Source organism: Dama dama, chromosome 20 (assembly GCF_033118175.1).
Source record: "Dama dama isolate Ldn47 chromosome 20, ASM3311817v1, whole genome shotgun sequence".
NCBI lineage: Eukaryota > Metazoa > Chordata > Mammalia > Artiodactyla > Cervidae > Dama > Dama dama.
Window position 1 is genome coordinate 98276826 of NC_083700.1, and position 20267 is coordinate 98297092.

Genomic DNA, 20267 nt, shown 5'->3' on the forward strand with positions numbered 1-20267 from the left:
TGCTGGCAGAAACCCACATTGGTATTGCCCATTCCATATGGCCTCCTGCTAGCTCCACAGGTTCTTGTGAAACTGGAGCCTCGCTGATGCCCTGACCCCTATTGTGATGGATACTATTTACTGTCTATAGCAATGGAGGAGGCATGGCTCTTGGGGGGCCAGTAGCCAATATCTGCAAGATATCCAGGTGGAGGTCAGTCTGTGGATAGTTGAGGCTCACACTTGGGCTGTAGCTGGAGCCAAGGACTCTGGGCCAAGGCACTGTCAAGCTCACTAAGTCTTGGGCATGGACCCTAAACCCTTGACCTCATGAGCCTTTGCTCCAGCCAGGTGCACCAGCCAGCCTTTTTAGAGGCTGTCGGGGCTTCAGGGGTCACAGCTATTTCATACCACTGAACTTGGCTGCCCTAGACACAACTGCAGCCTCTCCTCTTAGCTAACTTCCCCTCCTCCCTTAGCTAATCACTTCCAGACAGTGCCCTGTGCTGGGCCAGGCCTGTGGTGGGTGGGGCAGGTGGGCCTCCCAGAGTTCCCTGGGATTAGGCTTTATTATAAACTGCAGAAAAGGGCCCAGTTCAGGAAAACATCCATATGGACATGCACAAATATCCTTTCAAATGTCTGGACACACACATGCACGCGTGAGCGCTGGCACACCCAGGTGCTCAGACAAGTATGGGTATTTGTTGCCATATAGATAAATGCATGTGAGCACAGGCATATGTGCAAGTGTAGCCTGAGTCCACCTGGATACTCCCTGGCATGTCCACACACTACTCCCCTCCAGCATCTTCCTTGCCATGGAGCCAAAATGTTAGGACTGGACTGTGCAAAGCAAAGTAAATCCAAGTGTGCTTTACCCCCTGCTGGCTCTGACTATGGGCTTATAAAAATGAAGTGGGAACCTCCGCAGCTGTGGGCAGTAAATCCTGAACCGCCAAGGAGGCCAGTGTTACCTGCTTTCTCAGCTCACGGGGGGGAACTTGGGGCACTGATTACAAGTGCCTGCAGGGTGGGACGGGCAGCAGGCCAGCTGCTTGGCCTCGGGCACTGCCTGCTAGCCCAGCCCCAGCCAGCTGTCTCCTACAGACCTGCAGGGTGCAGAGACCCAGAGCCCTGGTGGGGGCAGGGTGGAGGTGTGCAAGGACCAAGAGAGGAAGAGAAGTAGAGGAGAAGGGCTGGGGTGGGCAGAGTGAGCAAGACAGCCACGTGCTGCTAAGGCTGAGGGGAGCCCTCGCATCTGGAGATCAATTAGCATCAATTACTGACTTCATTTAATTGTCGTCCAAGATGAATTTGTCATTTTTAGCTGTAAATTAATGGGAGACCTTCACCTCTCCCTGGCAGCAGCCGCAGAGCCAACAGCGGTCACCTCAGCCTCCTAGGAGCCCTGAATCCTGCTTGGGGTTGGGGCCGGGCGGGGGCAAGCAGCAGCGGGGCTTCTGCTCCCTGGGCAAGCTCTGGCCTGCCCCGAGCCCAGTCAGCCTGGCCCACTGCAGCCCAGGGCCATTGTGGGGGCCGCGGGGCCTGCGGAGCAGTCCTTTGCAGCCTCTGTCTTCGGCCAGAAATTAATTTGCTGGGCTGAGCATGTTTACCTTTTCCCAGCAAAGGCGAGACAGTAAACAGCGGACCGGCGGCTGAAATTGAATTGATAACTGCATCAACGTGCCAGATAACGCCTAAAATAATACGCCGATAAGGAAATTCGATTTGATTTGCTGCTGCGCATCAGATTGGCCCCATCTGTAGCTGCCTGTAATCATTTTCAATTGCGTTGGGAAACCTTATTTGTCCTTAAATATTTCTGTCATTTTTCATTGCTGGCGACAGATCCTTGGGCAGGTGGCAGGGGTGCGCTGCCTCTGTGGGCGCGGGGCGGCGGCCCGAGGAGGAGGGGTGGCGCGGACTTGCGCGGAAGGAGGCAGGGAGCGGGCAGCCGGGCGGTGACAGCTGTTCCTCCAATCAATCACACTGTCGACAGGGAGGGACGACTGGCTGGCAGAAATTGAGTTTGCCTCACAGGGGACGATTGAGCAAATTAATAGCCCATTAGCCAAGCAGTGACCTGAGAAATGAAGGTGCAGGGGTTCCTGCTCACTCAGGCCGGCTGGGGTGGGGCAGGGCAGGAGCAGGGTCTGGGGAGGAGAGAACTGGGGAGGAGGTGTGGGAAGAGGAGGGAGGGGTGTGAGGATGGGATGGAGATGATGGAGAACAGATGGGTAGGACGTGGACTGTGGAGTAGATGGTGCCGGAGGAGCGATGTCAAGTCAGGGAGATGGGGGAGGGATGCAGAGGGTCTTAGGACAGATGCTGGGAAGGGAGGGGACAGAGAGGGCTCCTGACCATGTTCCTACCATGCCCTCTGGGACCGAGGACCTTGGCAAGAAACTCCTCTGCATCCTTGCTCCCTAGATGTTCCCTTTACTTCCTCTCTCCACTTTCCTGGAAACCTGGAAACATCACTTATATTCCCTGGTGACATCACTTCCCTGTAGTCCTCTCCAACTCCAGGTTCCTCCGGCCAGGAGGTGGGGTCAGTATCTCCCCTAGTTCCCACTGCTGCTTTCAGGCCACTGCGTCTCCACCCAGTGGACCCGAGGGCAAGTACCACCCTGCATCCCTCATTGCTGTTATCTGCCTTCTCCATATCTGCCTAGGACTTTGACACTCACCTGTCACCCAGGTGACACCTGCCCTGATCTTGTCAGCTCCTGTTGTTTTTTCCTGTATTCCAATATTCCACATCCTCCTGGAGGAACTTGCCAATAACCAAAATTATTCTGTGAAAGAACTCCCTCGCTCCCAGCCCTCTCATGGCCTTGGACCCGCCCATCACACTTGATTCTCTCTCTCTCCTCCTCCCATCTCCCTAGACCACTTACTCATGGCTTCTAGCCTGGACCCCAGGGTGCGTCACTTCAACACCCTCTTGCCAACATACTCAGCCTCCTTGTTTCCCCTGCCTTCTCCACAACCCAGCTTTTCTCCTCTCTGTCTCAGACATGCAGGCGGCTAAACGCAGCTGGGGAGAATCACAAAACCACGCAGAGATGTGCCAATAAAAATTCACAGTTTCCAATCTCAGCACTGCTAAGCAATCCTTTTCCATGCCCTTGGTCAGCTCTGTCTCTCCTTTTCCACAGAGACAATCCAATAATATTTTATTATTTTGAGTCCCCCTCCCCACCTTCTGTCCCTCTGTCTTACTAGGTGGTCGTACTGCCTATTTCACTCAGAAATTTGAAGTCCTTAGGCATGAATTCTATCAACTTCCATATCCAAAATGCACTTCCTTATTTCCTTTCAGTTTCAGCGGAAGAGGTATTCACTCTCCTGTTTTTGCTTAATCTCTTCTCCCGGACTTAGAATCCCATTCCTCCCATCCCCTGGGGAAGCTGTCCTGTTCTCCCTTCTCTCCTGCATCCTCCCCCTTCCCTTCTCATGTTCCCTCCATCAACACATACACCCTGTCTCCCCCGTTACAACAATATCAACAGCATCCTCCCATCTCTTCCATATGGTCCCTTGTAGCTAAAGCCCTTTCTTTCCACTTTCCTTTTCACCTAAGATGCTCCAACACTTCTTTCTCTCCCAAACACTTCTAAGCTCATGGCAGTCTGGTTTTTCACCCCTACCACCCTACTCTCAATCAATCTGTTCTCAGTCAGATAGATCCTCGATGGTCATCATTTGCCAAGTATGATGGAACTGCAGCTATATCCATTCATTAATTTGATAAACATGTATTGTCTTCCATGTGTTAGGCATTACACCAAGGTCTAAGGAAACCATGAAATCTGTGTCTTTATGGAGCTTGCAAGCAGGAAGCATGCAATAAACTAATTATACAAGTACTATAAGATGGAAGTTGTGTCAAAGAGAGGTGAACAGGGTCATGTGAGCCTATAAAATGGAGATTTTTCCTGCTCAGAGGAATCCAGAAAGGTTTCTATGAGGAAATGACACAAGCTGAGATGTGATGAATAAACAGGAGTTGAATGGATGAGGAGGGAGGGAAGTGATAACACTGATCAAATGCTTACTCTATGCCAAGCACTGTAGTATTCCTCCCTTCCCTTCGTTTTATAAATGAGGACACAGAGGTGTAAAAAGTTCTGTAACTTGCCATGGGTACCTGATAAGTGGTGGTGCTGGACTTTCCACTCAGGCAGTGCCATAGTGGAGCCCGTGCTCTCCACCACTCTCCTTCCCCTGATGTTAGCTATCATCCTCACCATCATCTACTTCTCTCCCTGCACTCTCTGCATGATCTCTCTCTAGTTTCCTTTCCTCCATTCGTACCTCCAGTCCTGACCTGTATACATCACTGTGTACCGGGTTCTCTACTTGGATGTCCCACAGGCTCTTCAGCCTCCACGTGCCTGAAACAAAACTGATCTTCCTCTAGACCTGCTCTCCTCCTGCTTTTTCAATTTCAGGGTATGGCACCACCACCCACAGAACTCCCTCAATCGGCAGTCTAGACCCTTACCCTTGACTCAGGCTCCTACATGCAATAAATCAACATCGTAGCTGTTTTCACCTCCTAAGTACCCTCAAACCATCTTCTTTTCTCCATTGCCCTCGTTCAGACATCATCATCTGCAGTCTACTCTTATATTTCCTAATGCATCTCTCTCCCCTCTAATCCATTTCTATCTCTACAGCTAGAAGGATATTCCTAAAACACAAATCAGACCCTATCATTCAACTACTTAAGATCCTTCCGTGGCTCCCAAAGCCCACAGCATAAATCCTGAACTCCTTATCAGACAGTTTCTCCCCAGTCTAATATCCCCTCCAGCAATGCTGTGTGCTATGGCTGGGCAAGACCTAGCTCTCCACTTATTATTCTCACTGCCAATAATGCCCACAACATCCATCTCCCCATGGGCAACTTGTAACTCCTATTAAGATCACACTCAGACAATACGTCCTTTCGGAAGCTTTCCCTGATAGGGAACTCCTCTTCTTTATGCTATATTTCTTATATGTCTATGCCTCTATTGAGAGTTGGACTATAAAGAAAGCTGAGCGCTGAGGAATTGATGCTTTTGAACTGTGGTGTTGGAGAAGACTCTTGAGAGTCCCTTGGACTGCAAGGAGATCCAACTAGTCCATCCTAAAGGAGATTAGTCCTGGGTGTTCATTGGAAGGACTGATGTTGAAGCGGAAACTCCAATACTTTGGCCACCTCATGTGAAGAGCTGACTCATTTGAAAAGACCCTGATGCTGGGAAAGATTGGGGGCAGGAGGAAAAGGGGACAACAGAGGATGAGATGGTTGGATGGCATCACCGACTCAATGGACATGAGTTTGGGTAAACTCCGGGAGTTGGTGATGGACAGGGAGGTCTGGCGTGCTGCGGTTCATGGGGTTGCAAAGAGTCGGACTGAACTGAACTCAACACCTCTATTATGGCACACATCAGATAATATTGCAATTGTCTGTTTATTCATCTGTCTCCCCTGGTAGACCTTGAGCTTTTTGAGGGCAGGGAAGTTATCTGACATCCTGGTACACTCAGAACCCTGAACAGGCTCTGGTACAGAGTGGTAATGACTGTTGAATGATTCAATGACCAAGTTAATGCAGGAGGACTTGAAGGGACAGCAAGGGAATGTCCGGAAGGGGAGGAAAAGATGGGGTGGGTGGGGGTGAGAGAGGAAGAAAGAGAGGAAGGAAGGCAATCAAGGTAATGTTGAAGATTCTTTCTGCTTAAATGAAGCCTGGCCTCATGGTCAACAAGACGCAGAGGCTGCAGGGTTTCAAAAGGCAGAGACTCTCAAAAGACAGAAGCTCCATAACTGCTGTCCCAGAAAAATACCAAGTGTTCGTAGACTTAGTGGGAAGAGGGTAGGCAGTAGCTACACAAACCAGTCAGACAGTGAAATCCTGCGTCTAGAAACACCGACAGACAGACACCCCCACTGGGACAGGCAGATACCTGGTGCTTCCCCATCACAGAGCCCTCTGCAGCCCCTGTGCTGGCCCACCACCCGACCCGGAACCCTGCTGCTCTCTCTCTCTCAGCAATTTCCCTACCCAAGAAAGCTCTAAGGGTTTCAATTACCGGCGCGTGGGATTTAGTGCCCTGGGCTTCTCTGACTGGAGGAGATTTATTTGAAGGTTTAGTGTCGTGGAGAATTCACGTCTTCACTCCCAGGAGCCCAGCTTCCGTCCTGAGCCCCTAAATCAGGAACCAAGATGGGCTATTGTCACTTACCGCATTAGCCTCGTTAGCGGACCAGGAGGGGTGATTAATAGCAATGCACACACAGCCATCCTGCTCGCTGGCCGCTCTGCCGCTGTGCGTGACCTGGGGAGGGGGTGGGGAGGGGCTGAGCCCGCTCCAGGATAACTAAGGAGACTGGGCTAGCGCCCCCGCCCCAGCCAGGCAGGGCAGCCCCTGTGGTCCTTCTAGATCTGGGGACGGTTCAAAGCAAGCTTTGTCAGAGACAGCCCAGCTGGAAACCTCTGGGCCTGACTCTTGCATGAGGACAGAAGGTGGGTGGATGTGTGAGGGAGAGAGAAAGGGGTGGGTATGTTTATTATATGGGCTTCTCTGGTGGCTCAGCTGGTAAAGAATCCACCTGCAATGTGGGAGGCCTGGGTTTGATCCCTGGGTTGGGAAGATCCCCTGGAGGAGGCCATGGCAACCCACTCCAGTATTCTTGCCTGGAGAATCCCCAGTGGACAGAGGAGCCTCTCGGGCTACAGTCCATGGGGTCACAAAGAGCTGGACTTGACTGACAGACTAAGCACAGCACACATGTTTGTTTCAGTTCCCAAGCGCTCTTTGAGTGCTTATGACGGGGCCAGTGTGCATGGGACACAGGGGCACATGGAGAGAGGGAGGTGTGGGGAGAGGGGTGAATGATGGCAGTTTCTATGAGAGAGGGAGAGAGACAGAGGGGTGTATCTCTGTCATGAGATAGAGAGGAATGTGTGTGTGAGAGGGAATGTGTTTCTAAGGAGAGAGATGGTGGGAGAGAGAAGAGTGGTTGTATGTTTTCTTTTTTCTTTTGTCCCCGCAAATTCTCCCCTCTATACACCTTCCCCTCAAACTTTTTGGAGTCAGGCTCAATTGGGTTTGGATTTCAGTTTTGGGCAATTCATGCATTTATTTATCTGTTCATTCACCAAGTTGTTACTGAGCATCTACTGGCTTTTACCTTTCTGTGCCTCCTTTTTCTTACCTGTAAAATGGAGACTAATAGAGTGTTTATGATACTCAGTGATGTAATTTATTAAAAAATCTTGTGAGCACACAGAATTAGGAGCCAGGTGTGCCCTGGCACTATACCTGGTGGGGGGATCAGGAAATGGTGGTTAAAGAGCCGGGGCTCTTCTGCCAACCCTGTCTCCCTCTCTTTCTCTTTCCGTCTCTCTCTCTCTCTCTCCCCGCTGCCCTCTCTCAATCACAGCTGAGCCATAGTATTAATTATTAGAACCAATTGACTGTTTAGACTCTGATGTTTTAACTAATCACCACTAATGCAGACACTGGTGGGTAATCACAATCATTTAGTTCTCAGGCAAACCCCTTCTCAGGGCTGAGAGCAAACTGGAGGGGGGTGGTCCAACAATGACTGAGGCCTGGGAATAATGGGTGGGGGATGACTGCTGCCCAGAAGGAGGCCCCTGTCTTGACCCTGGTGGCTCTGGCCCCCAGAGGGGGCCCTCTGAACCAGCCTGGTCCCCTGGGGCAAGTTAGCTGAGCCCTGTCCTGGAGGTGGGTTGGCTTCCTTCCCTATCCTCTTACTCCTCTGCGCTTTGGCGTTCGTCTCCCACTTTGACCTAGAATTCTGTTGTGGGAGTCTCCTCCAGGACCCACAACCCTGGACCAGAAATATTCCAGCAATGCCCCTTTTCTGAGTTGCTGTTCAATTGTAGCTCCTAACAGCCTGCTTCTAGGAAGGGTCCTTTAGACATAGGTTCAAGTCCCACTGGGGCATCAGAAGATGCTGACTGGGGTGGGACCCTGTTCCTTTTGGTTGAGGACCTAAGAGAAGAGAGCAGACAAATGTGTTCTGTGTTATTGAGTGTGGGGAGAATGCCAAGGCTGTGATGTGATCTGAGATCTGTGTGCCTGAGGACACCTATGCACCTGTACTGCCTTCTTCACCTGCAGGCCTCAGAGCCCCAGCCTACACAGGGCCCTGCTCCACCCTGAGGCCCTGGCTCATCCTACACCTGCTCCAGCCTTGCTGGGGAAGCGAGACCCCTAGAACTTCAGGGTGGAGGCCAGGCAGGGCAGGACCATAGGGCCCAGATGTCCTGGAGGGGGTGGCCTAGATGCCCATGGCCAGTAGGTGTCGCTGTGGCTCCAGCACTGGGAGGGGGTGTCAGGCAGGGGGCTCTGGAACAGGCCTAGGGGCCGGGGGTCCTTTGAATTTTCCCACCCCTACCTCAGGCCTTCCTGCTAGGAAAGCTTCCCCACTGCTTCTCAAACTGGAAGGTGTCTGTGGGACACTTGGGAGTTCATGTTAAAATGTAAATTCTCATTCCATATCTCTGGAGCCTGTCTCAGGATTTTGCATTTCTACAGAGGTGGTGAAGCTGATGCTGCTCATCTGTGGACCGCCCTTTAAGGACGAAGATCCTAATCTCACTGGCTCCCTAGTCTAGGGGATACTGACTCTGCTCCTTTCCAAAGCCAATGCTCACCCTCATTCCTATTTCCTCAGTAAAGCTCCCAGTTGTTCAGTTGCTAAGTCATGTCCAACTCTTTGTGACCCCATGGACTGCAGCATGCCAGGCTTCCCTGTCCTCCACCATCTCCTGCAGTTTGCTCAAACTCATGTCCATCGAGTTGGTGATGCCATCCAACCATCTCATCCTCTGTCAACTCTTACTCCTCCCGCCTTCAATTTTTCCCAGCATCAGGATCTTTGCATCAGGTGGCCAAAGCTCCCAGACCAGAGGCCAAAAGTGACTATTAGGATTCCCCCTGCTTTTTTCGATGATGGGTTCAGCTGGATGGCATGAAGTAGGTTTCTAGGAAAACTCTGAAACAAAACTTAAGCCCAATCCTCTGAGTCAACTGAGCTCAAATCCTAAACTTCAGTCTAAATTGGAATCAATCCTAATTCCCCCACATCACCCCAGTTCCCACCTTCAGAGCTAAATCTCACTGTCAACCTCAGCCCAGTTCTTGAGCGCCCCCCTTAAGTCCAGCACTTATGCTATCCCTTGCTTCAGTCTTGCCCCAAGACTGAATGTTCTCTTGGCCTCTCTGATGACCTCCAGGTCCTCTGCTGTACTTTCCTCTGGATACTGGCCTGAGCCAGGTCAGCGGGGCATTAGGGTCTGGGGACATACACCTCCATCGAGCTGGTTCAGGCCTCAGCAATGCTCACGCATTTGCCCTAGGCAGAGAGGAAAAGCAATTCAGCAGTCCATTTGAGAACAGGCCTCCCTCACTCTTCCTGGAAGGCCCCTTGCTGTTACCCCATGTCTTCTGTTCTAAGGACTCCATCTCCTGGATGTAGGGTAGGTAGGGAAGAATTACTTGCACTAGCCCAGCCCTGACTGCAGGTGAACACGGAGGATGTGTGTGTGTGTGTGAGTGTGAGTGTATGGGGTGAAGTGAAAAGAGTGGTGAGTGGTGGGGTAGGCAGACAAAGCACCCTCTAGGGCTTTTCTTCTAAATCAAGGTTTCTCTAAGGAATTTTCCTCTCCCCCAGCCCCATCTACTCTTTGGCCCTCCTGGGTACTCCAGAGCGGGTTCTTGAAGGGGTGATAGTTATCTGACTTGGATCAAAGAATTTACCCCTTTCAAGTCTGACATGTTGTGATTTTTAAAGTAGGAATGCAATTTTTTTTTTTTTTTTTTCATTTAACTTGTGCTGCCAGGCTAATGTGTTCTTAGTTTCCCAACCAGGGATCCACCTGGACTCCTGGCAGCGAAAGTGCGGAGTCCTTGAGACAGGGAAAGGTAAAAGTATTTGTCTGTTGCTAGTAAGCTTAAAAGTGAAACTTTTGGTTCCTATAGTCCAGTGCTGTGTTCTGTTGACTACACTAAAAACATCTGGCCAAAGTCATCCATGTGTGTGCGCTTCAGTCCTGTCTGACTCTTTGCGACCCCATGGACAGTAGCCCGCCAGGCTCCTCTGTCCATGGGATTCTCCAGACAAGAACACTGGAGTGCGTTGCGATGCCTTTCTCCAGAGGATCTTCCCAATCCAGGGATTGAACCTGCGTCTCTTACGTCTTCTGCATCAGCCAGTGTATTCTTTACCACTCAGGAACAAAAACTGACCAGGCAGGATGGTAGGTCCAACGGTCCCCTGCCTGCTGCTAGGGCTAATGCATGGGAAGGAATAGGGAAAGGGGCTCGCCTCCCTTTTTTGAGCTGTGGGAATGGATGTGGGGGTCTGCAGAGGGGGAGGAGACTGGGTAGGCTCTGTTTCTGAGTCTGTGCTGTGGGTTCCTACTGGGCTTCCGTGACCCGGAGGGACAGCCAGAGGACACTCACCACGGGAGCTCTGGACCCAGTGCCTCAACCAGAAACACCTCCTCTGCCCTCACACTTGTGGCCTCCTCTTCTCTTTTCACATTGGTATCCCCCTGTACCTGCGCGCTCTGCATTCTGTCCTGGTTGTTCAGTTGTAGGGAGACTCCTGGGGCTAGGGCTGGGCTGAAGGTAGGCAGCGAGTGTGAGGAAGGAGGCTGGAAGGTGGCACGTGAGTTCTGGGATCAGGCAGACCTAGTCTTGAAACCCAACTGACACTAGTGGCCACATGTGCACACTTTGGTATCTTGATCTGAGTCTTCATTTCCTCATTCCTAGAGACTGAGGATGATAACACAGGCCCCCCAAGTTGCTTTAACAAGTGAATGAGTGGGCAGAGCCTGAAGTCCGGAGACTGGCGGGTCTCAGCGTGTCTTCGTGCCCTGCCTGGGAGCATCTGAGGGCGTGGGAGTGCCGGGGGACAAGGTTGACCACCTGGGAGCCTTGGGAGGTTCTAGAGCCCCTCCTTCTGTGCAGGCCTGGCTCTCCCCCAGGAATAGTGGTCAGTGGTCATCAGGACAACACAGGCCAGTGTCATGAGGGAGGCAGCTGCATGGGGGGTTGGGCTGGAGGTTATGTGCCAAAAGGGCCAGAGACAGCAGGGCAGCTGGGAGGCCTGGGCAGGCACAGCCTGTCACTAGCCACGCCACAGGCCTCTGAGCCCTGCCACCACCAGCACGCCCTGCAAAATGTCACAGCCCAGGGCTTCCATGTGACAGTTCTCGGTTCTGATTGTGGAGCGGGGCTGAGGGAGGACCTGGTTGGACACTACCCTGGCTCAGGCTGGGATGCTCAAGGGAGAGTCTGCCCTCTGCCCTCTTTTCTTCCGTCCACTGGTCTGTCCCTTCCTTTGTCTTTCTTTCCTTTCATTTTAAACATGTTTGGGAGCCAGTGCTCTGGGTGTTGTGGTGAGAAGTGCAGCTCTGCCTCCATAGCTCTGAGGCTGGGCACAGAAGAGGCTGAAGTGAGAACGGCTAAGGAGGAGAGTGAGGTCATGGTGTGGAGGAGGGGAGGGCTTCCTGGAGGAGGAGGTGCTGGAGGTCTGGAGTGTGGGATGTCAAGAGAAGGAAGGGTGGAGCCATGACCAAGACAGAGGCTGAGAGACAGCCCAGCAGGGCCAGTGTGTGTGACTGGAGTAGAAGGAGAATGGAGGGAATGTCGGGGTCTGGGAGATAAAGGTCATTGGTAGTTTCCCTGGGCCTTCATTCTTAGGCATTAGAGGCTAAGGTGACTTCCCTGGTGGCTCAGACAGTAAAAGCGTCTGCTTACAATGTGGCAGACCTGGGCTCGATCCCTGAGTTGGGAAGATCCCCTGGAGAAGGAAATGGCAACCCACTCCAGTACTCTTGCCTGGAAAATCCCATGGACGAAGAAGCTTACAGTCCATGGGATCGCAAAGAGTCGGACACGACTGAGCGACTTCACTTTCACTTTACTTTCAGGGGCTAAGGGTGAAGCAGGGGTAACATGGCCTTGCCTTGTGAAAGCTAGGAGGACTTATAGACCCCTCCCTATTATTGACCCCTCTCGAGGTTTGGACAGGGAACAGAGGCTGGTGACAAGAACAGTCCTTTGTGGAAGGCCATGTCTTGGCTGTGTCTGTCACTATCCTGAGAGCCAGGCCTGGCCCAGCATGAAGTGGCTTGAGCCTTGCGCTCAGTGGGATTATTACTCCCATTTCACTGACAGGGAAACCAAGACTCAAAGATGTCAGGCAAGATAGAGGAAGCCCCACTGCCAGCATGCCATGGAGTGGGGAGCTGAAGGGCCCGGTTCCCAGCCAGGCCTGAGGGGCGCTCTGGTGGAGACCACTGCATGTCCGGCCAGCCACCCACCGCGCCGCGTCTCACTGGCACACTGACGCTCTGGCCACACAGGGTTCTTTCTGTTCTCAACCGGGCCATTTCCTCTCCCCTTTGGGTTTTACACATGTTGTTCCCTCTGCCTGGTAAACCTCTTTTCAGAGCTCAGCTTCAAGGTGAGCTCTTCTAGAAGCAGTGCTGTCCAAACCTTTGGACTCCATGTCCCCACAGCCTCCGGCCTCCCTTGTCACACTGCCGTTACACCTCACTGGTCTATTTTCTCACCAGGCCTGGCACAGTGAATGACGTCATTTGAGTGACTGAGCAGAGAGGGGGGCTGATGCTGGTCCCAGCCTTCCTGTTCCCTGCCTCTGGTGTTAGCAGTATCCTCTCCCCACAGCCTCCTGGGTTAGCAGTACTGGAAAAGGGGCTGGGCTGCAAGAACAGAGCTGGTGCTGAGTATGGCCCTGGGTCTGCTGGGAGCAAGCCTTCCGGAGGGGCCTGGTGGAGGAAGCAGAGACTCACTCGAGTTCAAGTTCAATGCAAGACCTGGCCTAAAGCTGTAATTCTTCTGGGTCACAGGGGAAGGCCCCATAGGGTTGGGTGAGCACCGAGGAAAATCAGGGCTCCTAGGTGCTCCACTAAAGGTTGGGAGGAGGCATTTGAGAGGCAGGCCCTGGAGGATGGGGGATACACAACTTCATGGAGAGCAGAGGATGGTAAGCATGAGAGCAGGGGGGTGGGGGGAGCAAAGACGGACAGAGGGAGGGACTCAGTCCCTACCTAGACTCCTTGCCCAGCAGGCCCTGGGCTGCTCACCCCACCAAGGGCATGTGTGGGTGATTGCCTGGGGGGGATGGCCCTCCTGATGTGAAGAGTGGGATGTTATCCACCGCCTAAGGGTCCTGGCACCAGGTGCCTGCTTCCCAGCTCAGGGCTTCCCAGAGAAAATGTATTTTCCGAGGACCATGCCCTACTGCGGGGGCCAGCACCCTCATGGTCACAGAGCCACACACATCAGCGCCATTATGCTTTATTCAACTCTGTTCTCATATCTGGTTTTGCCTTGAGCCCATGACCTTCACCCACTTTTCCTACAGCGTTCTGCCTCCCAACTTGCACCAGGGCCCGCAGCCTGCCCGCCCTATCCTTGCAGCCTTAACTTAAACCAACTGACTGTGGACACCCCTTTTCCCTGCGCTGTACTCCCACCAGACCAGGAGCCCTCTGAGTGAGGGGTCTGATTGTAGAATCAACTTGTTCTTTGTAGTTCCCAGTGTGGATGTTGTTTTTAACATACATCAAATTTAATCTTCCTTAAACCTGTGTCACAAGAAAACAGGAGACAGTAATCCTGCCATCAGGGGCTCTTGGGAAATGTAAGTGAGATGAAGGTTGACATACCTACACCTTTAGGAGGTGGATATTCTTGTTATCTGTATTTCACAGATAAGCACATTGGGGCTCAGAGAAGCTTGATGAGTTGTCCAAGGTCACACAGCAGAGAAATGGAAGGGCTGCAATTCGAATGAATGCTCCCCTAACGGTTCCACTCTCCAGCTTTGGGGGATGTGTGGTTTGGTTGGAAGTAGGGATATGGAAGTCATGTTGTGGAGTCAGGAAAGGCTTCTTTGCCTGCTTAACTTGAAGCAGGCAGTCCGGCAGGATGTCAGAAAGGAGAAATAGTGGGAAGAGGCATGCCTGATGTCAGGGGACTCTTCGGGAGAAGACACGGCTTTGTCCTCGCCTGATGCATTCTGGGAGAGGAGGCAACCTCAGGCACAGGAACGGCAGTGTGAGGTCTGGTAGAGAAGCGCATAGTGGTGAAGGAGGCCTGAGATCACAGGGTCTGAAGGTAGGACAGCCATGGGAGATGGGTGGTGGCGGTGATTCCATCCAGCCCCCTACTCTTCACACCCTGGTCTCCAAGGCAGGGATGGAGAATGCCACCTGCCACCCTCTTCACACCTGGGCTGGGGCCCGGCCCATAGACAGCCCTAGGCTTCAGCCACCTCTGCCCCCTGGCCCAGCAGCAGACCCAGCTGGCTCACCTTCTCAATCAATACCGCGCTCTTAATGGGCCCAGCCACCAGCACCAACCAGGGGCATTAAATGTTAATTATATCTATTTGGATTTGAAAAATTTTATTACTCCAGTTAATTATGGCTGGAGTCATAAAAAGGTTTCAGAGTGAAAAGGCTGCCTTATTGGGGCCACTTTCCCCAAGACAGATTGGAAAGGAAAAGAAGAAATAAAAGCATCTGGCTCAAAGGCCCGGGTGCTCCACATCCACCAGGCTGGGAGCCCTGGGCTCGGGCCTTGCATCTTCCAGCTTCAGGTGAGCTTGAAGTGTGGGGCCCAGGATACTGGAGAGGCCAATCTTGGGAGGACACCCACGTGTGTGAGTGTTGCTGTCAATAGAGAAAGGCCCCCTGGCAGCGGAGGCTCCAGGGAAACTGCAACCCTGCTGAGATCAGCCAGACTCTTTGAGGTCTGGGAATGCTGGCTATGCCCAGGGTTCCTCTCCAAGTGGTCCTATTACTGGGCACTCCTCCAGCCCAGCTCCCCGCCCTGGCCTGGCCCCACCCAGCCCAGTCTGATTGCTTCCTGCCAGCCCCCGCTTATGATTCATGGGCCTGACCTTGGGCTATAAAGTGTTCACTTTAGCAGGAATAGAGGCAGGATTTACAGCCCTAGGGTCAGCTGTAGGCAATGACACACACAATAGCTGACTCACAAGGGTGCCCCGTTCCCATCCTACACATAACTTTCCTTTGCACACACAGGTACACACACACACATTTTGACAGAGACACGCGTGCACTCCCATGTCCCAGAGCTCTCTGCCTCATGCATCCGGTAATGTGAGTTCCCTTTGTGGAGCAAGCGCTGTACATAAGATGCTTTACAAGCATTTGTCTAATCCTTAACATTGATCCCGTAAGGTCGGAGCTGGTATTACTCATTTTATAGGAGAGGATGCACATTAAGGCTCAGACGGGTTATGTGATCTGAGCATTTGTACCTACAAGAGTACCTACAAGTTGGACAGAGAACCTCACGCCCCAAACTCCTAGCTAGGGAAATAGTGATTCCATGGAAGAGCTGGGCTGCAGCAGCCTGGGGTGGGGTCAGAGAGGCCAGCTCATTCCCTCTCCCTCTTCCCCATCAGAGGAGTTGGAGGCTGGTTCAGAGGAAGAGTGAATATTCCAGAGGATATTAGAAGGGGGAATAAAAAACCAGGAGAGGAACGCCTTAACCCAGATATGAGAATGGGATGTCGCACTACATAAACTTTTTAAAACCAGAAGTAATTGGGAAACAGAGGGAGAATTTGCCCATATTGTTCAAGTTTCAACCATGCATCCAAGAAAGGGTATTTGACAGGGTGTAGTTGGTAGAGATTGGAGGGGGTGAGCATTTCAATTTGTACCTCTCTACTTTGGCTATTCCATGAACTGTTTTTATTATCATTATTGTCATTTTTACTCTGTTGCTGAGATGTCCATGTACAAGAAATCCTCCCTCCCCCAACTCCTCTTCAGGTCAAATGCCATTTGCTTCTACTTGGCTCCTTCCATCTATCAGGCCTCAGAGTCTCTGCCTTTTCTCCCAAACCAGCGCCTCTTGTCCTCTAGAGCCATCCCCTCAGTCTTCAGCAGGGACTTCACCCTCACATCTACTTCTCTGGCTCTTGTGCATTGTCCCTAGCTAGTCCTTTCTCTTCTTTTCAAACTCCTGTGTAATTTCTCTCTTAAAGTAGCCAGCCAGGGACTTCCCTAATGGTCCAGTGGTTGAGAATCTGCCTTCCAATGCAGGGGACGCAGGTTTGATCCCTGGTTGGGGAACTAAGATCCTACACACCATGGGCCAGCTGAGCCCGTGCACCACAACCAGAGAGCCTGCTCGGCGCAACTGCTTAGCCTGCACGATCTAGGGTCTGTGCTCCGCAACAAGAGAAGACCGTATTGCAACTAGGGAAAGCCTGTGCCCTCAACCAAGAGCCCACATGCCGCAAGGAATACCCAGTGCAGCCAAAACTAAAAAAAAAATAATAATGACCAGGCCTTCCCATGATCTTTTTCCCTCTCTAATTTCTTTCTGTCTTCTCATCTTCCTCTTGGAATAAGGGGCTCGTGGGCTCCTTCTCACAGCATCCTTGTCTCTTCCTCAAGGCTCCGCTCTGTCCTCTCCCTATCCCTCCCTCCTCTTCAGCAGACGTGACTCCAGTACATTGTCACCCCTTCCCAGTTCCTCCGACTTGAAGTTCACTCCTGTGCTCTTTGCTCTGGGAGAATCTATCTTCTCACGCTTGAGGACTTCAACTTCCCCTCCCAGATGTGCCTCCAATTAGATGTCTATCCTAAACTCCATCTGAATTGTCAACTGCCCAAAGGAGGTATCTTTGTGGAGGCTCTGCTTTCCCCTCAAATGAAATACTCTCTAAGTGGAAATAATTATCTTCTCTTCAAAATGGCTTCCTTTCCTCCCCTTCATTTCTATCTATTAAATAACTACTGTTCTGATCCTCTAGCCTCCCTAAACCCAGAGCAAATTGATTCAATGAACACACTGAGCAAAGATTTTCCAGGTAATCACCATGTGCAAGCTCCAGTATTTTGGCCACATGATGTGAAGAGCCAACTCATTGGAAAAGACCCTGATGCTGGTAAGATTGAGGGCAAGAAGAGAAGAGGCCAACAGAGGATGAGATGGTTTGATGGCATCCCTGACTCAACGTACATGTGGCTGAGAAAACTCAGGGAGATAGTGAAGGACAGGGAAGTCTGGTGTGCTGCAGTTCATGGGTTGCAAAGAGTCAGATACCACTTAGCAAATGAACAACCATGTGCAAAATCCAGATGGCCCAGGGTGGTGGGGGTGAGGAGAAGGCAGGAAAAATACGGAGGGAGCATGATGCCACTGACAGTGAAGGCTCTGGAATCAGGTAGATTTGGGTCCAAAGCCTGGCCCAACTGCTTGCCAGCTGTGTGCTATTGGGCAAGTTATTTATCATGACTGTAGACAGAACAGTGGCTATGAGCCTCCATGATTTACTTCATCCTCACAATGATCGATCCATTTTAGAGATCAGAAAGCCAGGTGCAGAGAGCTTAAAGAACCTGCCCAGGACCATACAACTTAGTAAGTGGCTGAGCCAAGGTATGAACCCAGGTGGACTGGCAGCCCATACTTATGCTAAATGTAACTTCTCAGGGTCTCTGTTCTGTTCTGTTTTGCTTACTAGTGTTTCACCATCATCCAGGAACCCATTAAGTATTTGTTGAATAGAAGAGTACAAATGATTGACTAAAATACATCTATTGGGCTTGATAGTTTGAGTAGCTACTAGACCTAGGCAAGAGCAGGGTTAGGGAGCATCAGGGACAGATGTGAAGCTACCGGGACTTAAGCAGTGAAAGGGAGGGAAATAGGATAGATGGGTGTCAGGGTGGACAACCCACTCCAGAACCAGAAGGCAGGAGCAAGAGTGGCACAGGGTCTAGATAATGACTGTCGTGTGTTTCTTTTTAGTGTTTGGAAGAGAGCTGGGTCTACAGAGAAAGGATCATTGTCGGAGCCAGGCCTTGGAGGGGACATGAGTAAATTGGACCCCAAACACCAGAAGAGGGAACAATTCCTGCCCATAAGGGTTATTCATCTGTTGGAGGGACAGATGGGTTAAACAGACAATGGCAAACTTACTAGGGAAGAACTGAGCTACAGACAGCACCAGCGGCTGGGAAGCCAGGAGAAGGGAAATGCCCCCTTACAACCATCTTTGCTTAGAGCCAGTTGGCCTGGAGGGCAGGTAGGTGTCTGAGCTTCTCTCCTCTGCTTTTCCCCAGGAGGCTTAGTGCCAGCCCCAGAGAGAGAGGCCTGGGGGCTGGATTAGAAGTGGCTACTTCTGGCTGTGCCCAGACGAGCCAGCAGAGAGACTGACACCTGAGCCCCAAGGCCCAGTCCTGATAGTATGTGCAACTACTAAGGGCCAGCCAGCTAGGATGTCCCCAGCATCCTTTCCCCTGTCAGGGGAGTCAACTTCTATTTCCAGAGCTGGAGCCAACTAGGGTTTCCTCAAGTGAAGCAATAAAAGAGGAAAATCAACATCCCAATGATCTTGTTTATGGTGCTAAGTAAGCTGTACAGCTTAATCCCTTCGAGGTTAATGAATTTACAACTTGCTTTGGAATTTGACAAGGGCCATAAAAGAGGAATGCTCTGGGCAGCCCCTGCCTTAGAGCCTGCTCAGGGTTAGACTAGCCTGGCCTGGCTGGCCTGGTGAAGGAGGGAAGATTTCAGTGGTGGGTGGGTTCATGGCCAACTGTCTGGACTCTAAATTGAGTGGGTCAAAGGAGGGACCATCCGTCCATGGGCCAAAGGACACTTTCTATAAGCTTGGGGCAGGCTGGACTGAGTTGGAGCTCCCAGGCCTTCAGGACCTCTGCATCTTGGGCAAGTCATTTAACCTCTCTGAGCCTCATCATAAGAGCGATTAATACCTTCTACCTCTTATTGACTTCCCTGTAGCTCAGTCGGTAAAGAATCTGCCTGCAATGCAGGAGACCTGTGTTGGATCCCTGGGTCTGGAAGATCCCCTGGAGAAAAGGAATGATTACCCACTCCAGTATTCTTGCCTGGAGAATTCCATGGACAGAGGAGGCTGGCAGGCTACAGTCCATGGGGTTGCAAAGAGTCAGACATGACTGGGCGACTTTCATCATCATCACCTCCTACTGTAACTGGAAAGGATGAAAGATACCGTATGTGAAGAAATCAGCATTAGTCTTCAGTTCAGTGTTAACTATGCAATTATCATTTTATTCCGCTTATGTCATAATTTGTTTACTTGTCTATGTCTCTCACCATTTATCCATTCATTCAGAAATCCAATAAATCTTCACTGAGAAGTTACCCTGTGTCAGACACAATTTGGCATGCGAGGCACACACCTTAAAACACACAAAAAATCCAGGGAAATCAGTGCTTGGGGAGGGGAGTGTATACGTTACTCTGAAAGCACAAAGAAGGGAGTGACTCAGCTGCCTCTCTAGTCTAAGCTAGCTTGAATAATGCCTTGTACTGATGCAGCACTTGGCAGGTCATGGATACTTTCATGTGATTAATTCTTTCGATTCTCACAACAACCCCATAAAGACCACATTTTCTAAATCAAAAATTAGAGTCCAGTGTGACCGCCTGGTGTGACAATAGGTCAAAACATTTGGAATTGGGGCAGTTTAGAAAATCTAGGACATGTTGAGTTTGGTAAGCAGAGAGGGCAGGGATGTTTAGCATCTCTATCTGAACAGTTAGGGAGATGAAGCTAAAATCGTCAGTGGGAGAATGGAAGCTTCATCTCATTCATTCATTGATCACTTTATGAGGCCACCAAAGTCAAGGGCTGTGCTGCTTCTGGGTGCATAGTACCTAACACAGAAACGTGCAGAGATCAGGGCCTCAATAAATATGTTTCAAAGGAATAAATGAACCTTCCTGTGAATGTATATATCTGCTCCTAGTTGCAAAACTCCTCAAAAGAGATGTCAATATTCATCATTGTCTCTTCCTTCCCTCCAGCCTCTCTTGAAAGTGCTCTTGCCAGGATGGCCAACGATGCCTGGTTTGCCAGTTCCAACGTTTAAGTCTCAGTAGTAATCCTCATCGATTCTATTGGCAGCAACTTCACTGCAGATCCTCCCTCCTTCTTAATCACTTACATCCCTTGGCTTCCTTTACAGCACACTCTCCTGATTTCTTCTTGCCTCACTGAACACCCCTTCTTAGTCTCCTTGCTGGAGGCCCCTCCTTTTTCCATCCTCTAAACTCGGGAGTGCAAGAATAGATTTATGAGGGGATTTCCCCAGTGGTCCAGTAGTTGAGAACCTGCTTTCCAATGTAGGGGACACAGGTTTGAGCCTTGATCAGGGAACTAAGATCCCACAC

General features: G+C 51.1%; 1 long non-coding RNA gene across 1 annotated transcript; it reads left to right on the top strand.

Moving 5' to 3' along the window:
- The first annotated feature begins 13084 nt into the window (after positions 1 to 13084).
- On the top strand, positions 13085 to 19325 carry LOC133041453 (uncharacterized). The gene is made up of 3 exons (XR_009689244.1): positions 13085 to 16989; positions 17856 to 18132; positions 18852 to 19325. It is a non-coding gene; the product is annotated as an uncharacterized LOC133041453 (long non-coding RNA).
- The last annotated feature ends 942 nt before the right edge of the window (positions 19326 to 20267 follow it).